Source organism: Chanos chanos, chromosome 2 (genome assembly GCF_902362185.1).
Source record: "Chanos chanos chromosome 2, fChaCha1.1, whole genome shotgun sequence".
Classification (NCBI taxonomy): Eukaryota; Metazoa; Chordata; class Actinopteri; order Gonorynchiformes; family Chanidae; genus Chanos; species Chanos chanos.
The window spans coordinates 40,568,689-40,581,645 of NC_044496.1; the positions used below are offsets into that span (position 1 = coordinate 40,568,689).

Sequence of the window (12,957 nt, forward strand, 5' to 3'; positions counted from 1 at the left end):
AACCCCATACAAGTAAGGAGTCACCCCGACACTGGCATCCAAGTCATGCCTGTGATCCTGTGAATCCTTTACAACAAATATTTAAAGCGAATACCACCAAGCAGGCTCCTGCAACCTAGACAACAACCTTTGACCTCTTGAAGGCCGTCTACCCAGCAAATCAACTGGAATGACATTGGTCCTGTCAATCAAACTGTCAGGGTGTTCTCGACAACCCTGAACTACTGAAAAATATGAAATGTAAGATCTATTGTGTGAGGGTATACATCAGAGATGCTTTTTTTTTTGCAGTGAAAGGTAGTATTTGATTGGATATATTTAATTCACTCTGGATGGCCTAGAGGGACTTAGAGGCAGTCTTGCTCAAATTTCACACTTCAAAGTTGAAGGGTTATATTGATCCATACGGTTGGATGAATTTGAGGGCTGCCTGACTACTCCATTTAGCCAGCCAAAAGGGATTTGCAGCATATCAGGTGGCAGTGCTCTGCACACTTGACTGCAGGTGCATACAAGAAGATCTTTTATTTGTGAACCCTGGTTTGACCGGAAAAATAAGGTTTTACATGACTACCACTGCTGCTGCTGCTGCTACTACTACTACTACTACTACTACTACTACTGATGTATTATTAAAATGTAAGTCTTTTTAAGCTGAAATTTGATGATGGGAAAGGGCATAGAACCTCATAAGAAAGACAAAATTCTATCCTCAAATCCAGCCCTCTTTAATTGTATGCCCTGAAAAGAAAAACCTCTTTCAATTCAGTTGTGTGTGTGTGTGTGTGTGTGTGTTGTGTGTGTGAGGATGCAGTAGTTACCCATCAGAGTTTTGCCTGACCACTCAGAGAACACAGCCGCACTAGCTGGTTGCAGTGAACTTGTAAAGAACTCTTGAAGCACTTGAGTCCATTGTGTTGGCTCAGGGAGCTGAGATCTGCAGAAGAGTGTGTTATATTGAAGGTGAGATCTGATCAGAGACCCACAGCACCCTCGGAACTCTGAGGAAAAACTTATGCAGGTAGGAGTTTGATGTCATGGGGAGATGGGAGTGAAACGGTCTGCTGAGAGAACGCTGAGTTTTGCCAACGTGACACTAATACCCACATCACATTTCCTTTGACAACAGAGTGATTCACCTAATTTCACAACCCCCCGCATCAGCACTAAGGATAGGTTTGAGAAAATCTGCAAATGTATGAGGTCCAAACATGTCAGAACTGTTGAGAGGTGCAGAATCTTTTACCTTCTTGAGAAATGGTCCGATTTAATTTCCATATAATAAATCATTCCAGCGCCTAAAAGGATTGAATGAGGTCAAACATGGCCCCTGCTGCTAGTCGCTAACAACATAAACTATGATGAAATTTACCAACAATAATGTTCTGGTTTCTTATCTTAAACATTTTATAGGTTAATCCCTAAAACAGACTAAATCTAGATCATTATCAGAATACAAAGAGAGGTTTTCTTTGCTTCAGAACCCAAATTAGACCTGACGGAATGGAAAATCTTCTCGAATATCAGTCCAAAAAAAAAAAAAAAACCAGACTGGAAGAAAACTGACTGACAGGATCTCTGTGAGAGGCTGTCTACACACTACAAAAGTATCTTACTGTCATGTAAACAGAAATCCTCTGATCTCATAAACGCACAAAACCCCAGCCTGCAATGTGAGAACTCACCTCATTGCAGTCTTATGAATTGAAACATTTTATTTCTTGGTTGTTGATAACAGAAGCAGACAAGATGATTCAAATGTGGAAAGAGTTGTCTCATGTTTAAAATGGTTTGGGGAAATTCCAGCTTTATGTATGTGATTAAAAAGACATCAGAGGAAGAATTGTGTTACTGCTGACCGAGAAAGAATCAGTGTGGACTTTCCTGCTGTACAAAAGTGATCCGATAAATGATTATACTTATCTGAAAAGAGGGCATCCAAGTCCTTACTTCAGCATGAATAAAAAAAAAACACTCACAGCATTATGTTTAAAAGACAAAAATTAGCTTCTTTAAATCACTATAAAAAGGCTTAATGTGGAAGTAGCCTTGAAAAGGTAGATCCTGGCTGAAGCTAGAAAGATTATAATATATGAAGCTTCTAGACTGGCCCTCTGCTGTAAGGACCAAATGCCACGCAAGAGAAAGAAAACCCTGAGATCAGACTCTTTTCACCCTCACTACAAGGACTTGCAAGCTCAGGTCATTCAGCATCTGAAAAAAGAATCCAAGAACCTCTGCATCTGCATCTGCATCTGCATCCTAATACGTCACGTTTCTGACCAGCTCAGATAAATTATTCACAGTGACGCAGGGCTCTCTCCTCAATCACTTATTTGGAACAGGAAGCTTTTAGAAGTTGCCAGCTGTAGATACATAGTTCTTGTTGGCTTCACTCCATCCCCTCTGGTACTAAACGCTATAGATAGCTCAGCATGGCTGGGAGGATGGTATATGACAGAGTTATTTAAAGATTTAAGATTGTAAAGCACTTAATAGCGGTTTTATATGGAGGGAAAACGCTCTCTCCTCGTTGTTTTTTGCTAGGGGGTTTGCAGACCGTGGGGAGTTAACACAGAGCTCGGTCCAGTCCAGAGCCGTGTTGCATTACCATATGAAAGGCAGACCTGGCACCCCGGGAGGACTCCGGGCGAGAGGCTGTTGAATGTTACAGCTCTGGCATGCGTCACACTCACATGGCAAGATTTTAAGACAGGGAGCTAAATGAGTCTTCTCCAGGAGACAGACAGTAGCACAGTGGGCAAGTACAAGGGAAGAGGGGGTAGGGGAGAAAACTTGAGACAGAGAAAAAAAAAGAGAGAGAGATAGGATAAATAGGGAGAAAGAGAGATGGAAGGGGATGGGGGTGGAAAGAGATAGACAGAAATGCAGAGTGAAGAGCAAAATGCAAAGAGGAAAGAGCAAACAGAAAGGCATGGGATACATGGAGAAAGAGAAAGGGAGGGGGGCATTAGAGAAAGAGAGAGAAAGAATATGTATCACAAACTGTCTTGCTTGTGGATTCCAGCTATGCATAAAATAACTCAAATACCGTGACTTGACTTCTCCTCCCTTGCTCCTCTCTCTTACTCCCTCTCAGCAGGGCCTCCTGATGGAGAAGCACATGACTATCGTTCTCCTTGCTCAAGGTCACTGGGAGCTTTAAATCATCAAATATCTCTGGAGTAAATGTTAGATCAGGTGTCAGAGAAATGCAGCCCTAGTGTGAGAGCCTTAGCAGTTTCATTTGAGAAAAGTGGCAGTTGTGTTGTGACTCGATAGCTCCCTTTCTGTCTCCCTCTCTCTCTGCCCCCCCCCCCTTCCCTGTTTCTCTCCCTCCATTTCTCTCTCTCTCTCTTTCTCTCTCTCTCTCTCTGATCTGAGTGGGGAATGTGTGAGAGGGTCAGCAGAGCTAGTAGAGGAGTAAGGGTTATAACCTGGAATGCTCTGAGATATCAGATCACTGAGGGGAGGGAGAGAGAGGAGCAGTCAGTCAGACCTGGGTCTATTAACAAGTCTAAACCCACACATACATACACACATAACTTATTAATCATCCTCAGGGACTACAACACAGTTACAGTTAATGACAAGTGCATACGCATATGCACACACGTACACACACACACAGACACGTGCACAAGCACACACACACACACGCTGGTGTGAGAGTCATGGCCGGCCACGTTTCACACCCTTTCACTGTCTAAAATAGACCAGCATAACACACATTACGTACACAAGAAAAAAAACACAGGTGTGAATTCACAAGTGATGGACAGCTTTGAAAACAATCTCTTGAGATTTTCTCTTACACACAGTCACACACACAAACACAAGATATGCTGATCCATGTGTGAATACAATCTACATGATATGGGTGTATGATGTCAAACCCTCAAGTTTTGTCTGCTTACTGCTGTCCCTTCTCTCTCTCTCTCTCTCTCTCTCTCTCTCTCTCTCTCACACACACACACACACACACACTCCCTCCCTCTCTCTCTCTCTCTCCCTTTCTCTCTCATAGGGGTTAAAAGCCTCATGTGAGGGTCTTTGTGACGTGCAAGCAAGCCCAGAGGTTTGGCTTGTGTCCAGAACTGAAACTAGTTCCCACATTGTGCCAGTAAGCAAAAAGAACTGGGAAAAAACAGAGGCTGCAGGGGTCTCAAGAAATGCATGTTTACAGAGTTCCCATCAGTGAGTACACAGTAACAGCTCTCCCTCAAGACCTCAAATTAACCTGCAGGTTACCAGAGGCTAAGGCACCACAAAACCTCCGCCCACAATTCCTTATTAGGACCATTATTTCCATTGCTAAATACTCACCACCACTCACGTACTGTTATGCTAATTAGGCAAAGATGGGACAGTTAGAGGTTCTGGTTGTGATTTGTGGACACAGTTTTAAAGAGATAGCAGTCAAAGTGGTCAGAGCAGGAAAAAAGAAAGCAGGCTCCCCAGTGTGTAGTATATATGTATCCAAAAGTGTTGCCACACTTTCTAAAGCCTCTTTAACACTCGCAGGAAGGATATAAAAACTCAGAGCTTATTTACATTCCTTCATTTTGCCACCAGAAACAATTTCATGACCTAATTTCTTATCCAGCTCTCTTTTTTCCTCCTCCTTTACAAATACACACGCACAAACACACAAACACAAACATACCACAGTCAAATTGTTTGTACTTGCACAAGCCACATGGCAAAACACACACACACACACAGGTAGAAGGAGTGCATTTAAGCCATCCAGAAGAGAGAGATCAGTCTAATGCTGAAGAAATGCCCTGGGGAGATGAGGACTAGGATGGGAACCATGTGGCAGAGAGAGGCCAAGGGAGGGGGAAATATGCCACAGAAGATAGTATTCTGTGATGTATTTCTTTCTTTCTTTCTTTCTTTCTTTCTTTCTTTCTTTCTTTCTTTCTTTCTCTTTCTTTCTTTCCCTTTCTTTCTTTCTCCTCCACCACCAACTCTCTCTTTCTCTCTCTCTCTCTCTCTCTCTCTCTCTCTCTCTCATCAGTAATGGAAGAGCTTACTTACAGCTTATTCAGTCAAACTTCTCTTTCACTGCGTTGTGCTTTCAAAGATGCAATTTTGGCATTAAACATGTTGTCCTACTGCACTCACAAAGCCCAGTCAGAAGGATTTCTCGTACTTTGAAACGGTCTGGTATGGCAGTTAGAATATTGTTTCTGACAGCAGTGACTTGCTGCAGCCTGGTTCTGCTGTATTGCTATAACAGGCACCATCTTTTAACAACGAGCCAAACACCTTCTGACAGCCTCACACAGGACACCCATTGTCAGGGCTCCTGTACCCACAATGCTCTTGCCAGCTGTTGTCTTAACGGATCAGACCAAAGGAAAACACAGAAGGGGGGTAGGCGTCCGAACAGCAGTTCCTCACTCCTTTTCTCTCCTCTCCTCTCCACTCACCATCACATCAGACTATCCACATTGCCACATTCAGAGTCAGATGCAGAATTACATTTTTCTTCTTGAGCAGAAATAGTTCAGAATCGTTCCTCCTCATTGCAGTAAGACATTAGAAGTGGATGTAAATGCTCTGCTTTATTTCACAACTGGTTACTGGTGTTTTTGTTTCATCTCCCAGGCCTCCTGATTGGGAGCCTTATCTCCCACGTCCAGCTGTCCAGCAGAGCTAAGAGCAACAGACCCACTGGCTAAAATAAACTTGCTTCTTTGGAAACTTCATATTCAAGGCAATGTCTGCCATGGATGCATCATATCTCTGAATGGTCACCAGAGATATCACCAATGTATATATTTTAAGTCTATGTACATGGACCTGATACAGAACCGAATGTTAAGGGAATATATATGGCTGTTCTAAGTAAATTTATGAGCTCTGCAGATGGAAATCTGGATTCATATAAAAGGACTACCTGATATGTCCTCTTGACATGGAAATCCAAACTTTTCATCAAAGCACTTTCTTATCCATTTCAGCTGGGAGGTGCACACTGGCCTAATATATAGCCAACAGCCGACAGTCAGACACTGACAGAGAAGATGAGAGGTTTAAATTTTCCCCAACTTAGCACCTGCAGCCTCTGGGCTCCAGATGCTCTGCCCCTGACACACAGACACACACACACACACACACACACACACACACTGGGATCAACTGACTGTCATCTACACTCCGCAAAAAAGCCAAAACAGGCAAGGGAGACATAGAGACTATAGCCGCAGTGTGAGGAAAAACAGAATGACGCCAAAGTTGCTTCTAACGAGACCTCTCGTGGCTTGTTTTTCTGTTCTGTTCTTTCTCCCACATTTTTGCAAAGCCAATATAACCACACACCACCCCAAGTTCACGGAAAGTTCCCCCCGAGTGGAGAGCAGACTGGAGTGCACCAGGTGTCACATTTACTCCTGTCTGTCGGTAGAGTACCAGGGAGTGTCTGTGTGTGTGTGTGTGTGAGTGTGAGTGTGTGTGTGTGTTTTTGCGTGTTTGCATTGACTGACAGAGCAGAAGAAACGGAGACCTCTGCGGTCTCTCAGATTAAAACCACCTCTTTACCCTGACACCCATGCATAAGCCCAATCCCATCTTAACTCCAACACACACTGACAAATTACTACTTTTTTCACCATGCGGCTAAACTTTCAAGCCAAGGCAGCAGAAACACTCAAACAGACAGACACTAAACATTCTCCACCTCCAAACACCCAAACAGGAGCTAGCAAAGCCAGTTGCACTGTGATCCTTCTTGCTCCACTCTGTCACCCCGGGGATAAGGTCTCGCCACAGAGGGACTGTGTAACGTCAGCTCACACTCCCACACACATGTACACACACACACACCCTCGACACTTGAACAGAGCACAGCGACAACAAGTGTCCATTCAAAAACCTGTGAGACTCGCAGCGTGATAATAACAGCAAAGCAATGGGAGAGCAAAGCTTTCATTTTACACACGGACGCAAACACCTGAAAGTCCGTTTTCAATCATTAACAGACTGCTCTCTCAGATCAGTTAATGAGTACTAGAAACAGCTCTGTAGAGGTGTGCTGAGTACTTACTCGTCTTTCAGGCTATGTTTCCCAACAAACTGATCTTCAGTGGTAGAGGAAAGAAAAAGAAAACAGATCCTGCTGAATCAGATGAGAAATCAGACGCTAATGAATTCCCTCGAGGTATGTGGAGTGGATTGGCAATTGATTATCCAGCGTTTACAGAGCTCTGATCCTGTAGTCAGAACTGTTTCTGCTTTTGCTCGCTCTCTTGCGCTCAATGTGTGTGTGTGAGTGTGAGTGTGTCTGATACGCTGTGGTAGTAAAACCAGCCTTCTCTAGCCCCTCCCCTCGTACACACACAGAGGAGGAGGGGGGAGCTGAGAGAGAGAGAGAGAGAGAGAGAGAGAGAGAGGCTGCTCTTGGTGATTTAAAGATTTACAGGAAATAAGGAGGGAAAAAACTTCATGAGAAATCTCTGTAAACTTCTACTTCTTGCATTAATCAGTCATGACTCAGTCCACATCCTGGTCTAACTCGTAACACTTGTCATTGGGACTTTTTCTGTAAATACAAAAGTGAACAGACAATAGGATCAAAATCACTACACCAGATTACATGGCAAGCTTTCAACTTTTTGTCCTCTGGGAAGAGAAAATGAAATCAATACAGCTACATTAAGCCAACAAACATGTAAAAAAAAATAAAATAAATAATCTGAATTTATCCTTCAGCATTTTGGTGAAAATTAACACTTCCAAAACAGCAACTCTGACAGTCCTGTCAAGAATAAGAAATCAACACATTACACTGAGCTCTGAACAGCATCAGTGTGTAAACTATCCTCTGTAAGACCTTCACAGAGTGCTAGGACACCATCTCACACACTGTAAAAGGGGCCACTGTGTCCGTGTGAAACAGCATACTCCCAGTGTTCAATGGACACAGCTTGTTTTCTGGCTCACATTTGAATATCAGTTGTGAATAGTGTTATTCCTGGGTGAGTGACAAGCACCTCAGAGAAAATCGGAAATAGAGTTCACAACTGACATTTCGCATTATAAAGCTGTATTCAGTAACCACGGGGTCTCCCTCCTCCATGCCCCAGTGACAGCTCTGTTTAAAATGCTCTGCTCTATGGCTTTTTATGAGACAGAGAAAAAAAAAAAGATTAGCATTCTTGTTTCTCTGTCTTTCTTTCTTTCTTTCTTTCTTTCTTTCTTTCTTTCCTTTTTTTTTTGTCAGAGACAGTATTGAGAGAATATCACGTCGGTCTATTGACTCAGATGGATTTCACGTCAGTGGAAGGCATGAATAGGCAAATCTTTCTGTAACAAATCCTCTTACAAAAAAGAAATCTTCCTGAAACAGGATTCAGAACAGGAGAACCACGCTAAGGAGGTGGGGGGTGGGGGGTGGGGGGTGGGGGGGTGTGGATTCAACTGGGGGAAACTAGTGACTGAAAATAGTGTATCTAATTCTGTATTAATGAGAAGTGCTAAGGAAGCAGACGGAATTCCAGGTTAGAGGTGTCAGGCTTTGGAATGCTACTGTATACAGCCCCTGAGATTCCTAAAGGTCAGGTGACCCCAGTGACTAAAGTGGGAACCACTTAGCAGACGTCTTATTTGCAGGGCAGACACCAGACGCTAACTTAGAGTGTGTGTGTCCACTCACTCACAGACACATCGGCACACACACACACACACAAAATCTACACATAGTGCAGTGTCAAAGACAGAGTCTAACTAATCTCAGGAGTTTTGAGAAGACAAAGATTTACCACTTAGCTGTAAAAATGTAACTGTAGTTTAAACTCTTTAAAGTAACCAAAGAAATACAAACATAAGAGTAGGAGAACAATAAAAGAACACAATAAAAGGAAACAATTGTGCTTGTGGCCTATAAATCAAAGAAGTGATTAGGGGGGAGGATTAACGAAAACTCTACTTGCACTTTCCGGTTAAGAGTAAACAGTATTCAATAAATGGAGTTAGGTCAGAAGCCAAACCCAAGCAATCGAAACAAGATCACAAGTAAGTCTGCAGTGACATTTTTCCAGGAAATGCCAGAGTTCTAATGTGAAAATACCAGAGAAGCATAGCCTATATGTTGCACTTTAAGTTGGAAATTCAATGAGCGCCAGTTAGACAAGAAAAAAAAAAATCACATTTATGACAGTTGTAAACATTTTGTTAACATGACAAATTGAGTGTTTACATTTCCTTTCCCCAATAGCCCTCCGTATACAACTCATAAAACAACAGGGATCTGCCGGGCTAGGGTCACACAGTCTCCTTGTTAAAAGGGGAGAAAAAGAAGTCTGTTGTCTACTATTAAATTGCCCCAGTAGCTCCAGAAATCTAGTCTGCAATGGTTATACTGTGATACCAATAAAAATCTTACCCTTCAAAAGAGATTCCTGCATTTGGATTCAATAATCTTCCAGTATACTCCAAACAGTATTAGCATTCATGTCACAGACACAAATAAAGCTAACTTTCAAGTGTTGGGTTCTCTGAGGCAATATCTTGAATTTTCAAACCTCCTTCATTCTCTTTTTCATTCTAAAGTGTGTGAGAGATGCTGACAGGTCAATTCATACAAATTAATGAGAGGCATTGTAACGAATTACGGCACAGAGATGAGACTGCTTGTATACGAATTAGACTAATGGGCAGACAGCAGACAGCAGGTCTCTGGTGGGGTTCTCGTTTGTTAATGACAGAGGACAAAAGAGAGATGAGATGAGAGAACTCAGCTGTCTTATCACCACAGAGCTCACAGCCCATTGGCTAACTTATAACAAAGTACACGCCCTCAGGACGGTTCAGGGATTTGACCTCTAAAAGATCCCCCCCTCCTATCAAAATGAAAACACTGGCAGCTTGGTCTCACGCGCAACACATCATCGTGCCGCCTAACAAAACTGTGACATTTTTATCTGAAAATCTCCTGGAGACTGATGTGGCGTGAACATTTTAAAGACAGCTTTATAGCACTCCTAACCCCTCTAACCCCCCATCTCTCTCTCTCTCTCTCTCTCTAACACACACACACAAATACACAAACTCAGTAACAATCCGTCATCTGAATGGGGTTAAACTACAAATCCTCCACAGGGGCACAGCAAAGGGGAAGAGCTCCCTCAAAAGTTTCTCTCTCTCTTAATCTCACAATAGGGCGGTTGTAATCCCTTAAACTGAAACATGGATTAAAATTACTCAATTTAGTCAGCTTTAAATTTACTCATCTACCAAGGGGAACATGTTTTGCCTTTGGTGGCTTCAGTAAAAAAGAAGAAAAAAAGAGACAAATAGCAGCAAAACACTTGGTCAATGACCTACCTCTTCATTCAAATGATGGCCCTTGATAAAGCAGTGCTCAAATTCTGACCTCTATGGATCAAGAGTGGTATTGCACTCAGGTTTATCTGTGGCCCACAGCTATTCACAAATGAGTCTGAAGAAAAATCAGTTCAGTTGCTTTCAATCTCTGACTCTAAATCAGTCATATTGAACAGGTGCTTTTGATTTGGCAATGGACCAAAACCATAGGCAATAAACAATCAAGTGCACTCATGTTTTTCCCAAAGACCATAGAAGCATCAGTACTACAAGATAGCATTCGACACTCTGTTGCCTCACTTGTGTCAAGATACAGACTAACCTAAGCCAGCTCTGTCACAAAATGCCTGTCACAGCCAGTGAAGAGACGGCTTATTTCGGACTTATCAGCTTCTTACAGGGCTTTGCTTGATGAACAGCACTGACACCTGGAACTGAAGTATGAGTGGAGCGGCTGCCAAAGTATTTAATCTCAAGTTTAAATAGCCTTAAATGTCATATCACAGCAACTTTTTAGACTTTTAATCAGTCACTGAACTTTTCAAACAGCTGCATTATACTGTTAATATCTGTAGTTGTTGTTGTTGTTGTTTCTCCTAGAGAAAATTGCAAAGTTTTTTATTGGGCAGTGAAAAAGCATAAAACAGGATTAATCTTAAGCAACAGAGTAAGAATGACAGCAGGTCTAATCTTGTGGAGCAGAGAAGTTGACTCCTCACTTTTGGTACTAAATGGATCGGTAAAATCTGCGTCTATGTCATATTTAGGCTATTTATGACTTTTTTTCCCCCCTCAGAATTCCAAAACCCCCTGTGGTTTTATTTAGACACAGATTATAGAAAATTAAGCACAGGGGTCTGAGGAGTGACTAACTGAAGCTCTTCAAGTCATGTGACACGTTCCCTCAAAAACCCACGTGACGTATTTCTGCATCTCTGGAAGCTCTGGCCACAAGTGTATCAATATATAGAACTAATTCCATTTATAGAGGCATTAATCTCATCTTGAGGCAGTCACTATCTCCTCAGCAGGGTATTTGTAGGCTAGATTCCCTTCTGACTGGCTGGTTAGAGAGCGATCTAGTATCTTTTTTTCCCCCCCAGGTCTATTGCAATCTGTGTGAAACATCTCTGCTTTTACGATTACACACTGACTTTCCAGAGCTTCTGTCAACAAACGCACTATCACTATTTCATTTCATCACTCCATTATTCACAACTCAACTGGCAACTGTTTCAGATTTTATGAGTAATCTACATACAAATACAGGCAGGCCACGGCAGGCAAATAACTTGCTGTCTCTTTAACTCTCTGAAACTGTTATTTATGCTGAATGTGAGTTATATCAAACAGCTAAAGTGTAACTTGGATGTCACAGCTGCCCCTTTCCCCCACTCCCCACCCCAAAAAAATTCAAGTCTGGTCAGCCGAAGAGAGATAAATATCAGCTGAACTCATCAATGTAAACAGGCAAAATTCCAGCTCCTGTTTGTCCTATATCTAGTGTGGGAAGTAGAAGCTCTGCCCTCGGTCCTTATCTTGTCACATGTGAGAAATCGAGCTGTCGAGCTAATGGAAGTGGAGGGCCAGTTTGTTCCTAGATACAGCCAGAAGAACTGGCATAAGTGAGAGCTGACGCTTAGCATTCAGGTGGCTCAGCGAATGGGGGAGAGAAAAAAAACAAAAAAACTCACTACCATCCTCAGATGGCTCTCCATGTCCATATCAAAGGAGGTGCCGTTTGCTTTTATGTTGCTGCTGTTTCAGTCCTGCCAATGGCATGCTACAAATCATTTGTCTGTCTTCTGTCTTCTGCCTGCTATAAGGGGGAGGGTAAAAATAATTAAGCAGACAATAAAAGTGTCAGGTTTCATCTTTTTCTTCTCATGGGCTGCACTGTGATAAATCAGAAGATTCTCTTCATAAAGAAGACCCTCTCCTTTATGCTAAGACGGGGTTCCATTTCAATTTTTTTTTTTTTTATCTTTAGTCATCTGTGGCTACAGGTGAGCAGTTTAAGATTGCCCTGGTGGGTAGCTGCTGCTTTTCGCTCTGGGTCCTGAAGCAAAAGTCACAGGCTGAGAGTGTAGCTGGACAAACAGTGCACTCAATAAAAATTAAAAAAAAAAAAAAAACAGAACAAAATGGAAGCCAGACCTCTGGGGTTCTTCAGCTAAAACATTAATTAACTCTGACTAATGAAAATAAATGACTAACATCTTCTGTTTTCCTCAGCACTGGCAGCTGTGACGTGTAGTTTGAGGCAAAAATATTGAGGCCCCATTCCAAAAAAGAGAGCATCAATTACCAGGTCAGTTCTGTAAAAATGCACTGGAGTATATTGATGCAGTTGGGCTATTAAAAGGAGCATCTGTTTTATCTCAGTGCATCTGGGAATAATGGACCTAGACAAGGCCTGAATCCCCCCTCCAAAAAAGACCTTGAAAATCAATATCATTTCTAAATATCACCTGCATAACCTACCCTACCAACAATTACAATGGATACATATGTGCTACAACACACACAAAAAAAATTGGCAATGAGGCTTTGGTAAAGGTGCATGCGGCCAAGCTTCTACACCTACAAGTATACTGCACGCACACACACATAGACTTGCAAACT

The 12,957-nt window shown here is 42.3% G+C and overlaps 1 protein-coding gene across 1 annotated transcript in view; it reads right to left on the reverse strand.

The window, feature by feature from the left end:
* sema4ba (sema domain, immunoglobulin domain (Ig), transmembrane domain (TM) and short cytoplasmic domain, (semaphorin) 4Ba) overlaps positions 1-7,266 on the reverse strand; it is a 45,716-nt gene extending 38,450 nt beyond the window's left edge. Inside the window, exon 1 of the mRNA XM_030794216.1 lies at positions 7,055-7,266. The gene's annotated coding sequence lies outside the window, so the exon portion shown is untranslated. The remainder of the gene's footprint in view (positions 1-7,054) is intronic.
* Between the last annotated feature and the right edge of the window lie 5,691 nt (positions 7,267-12,957).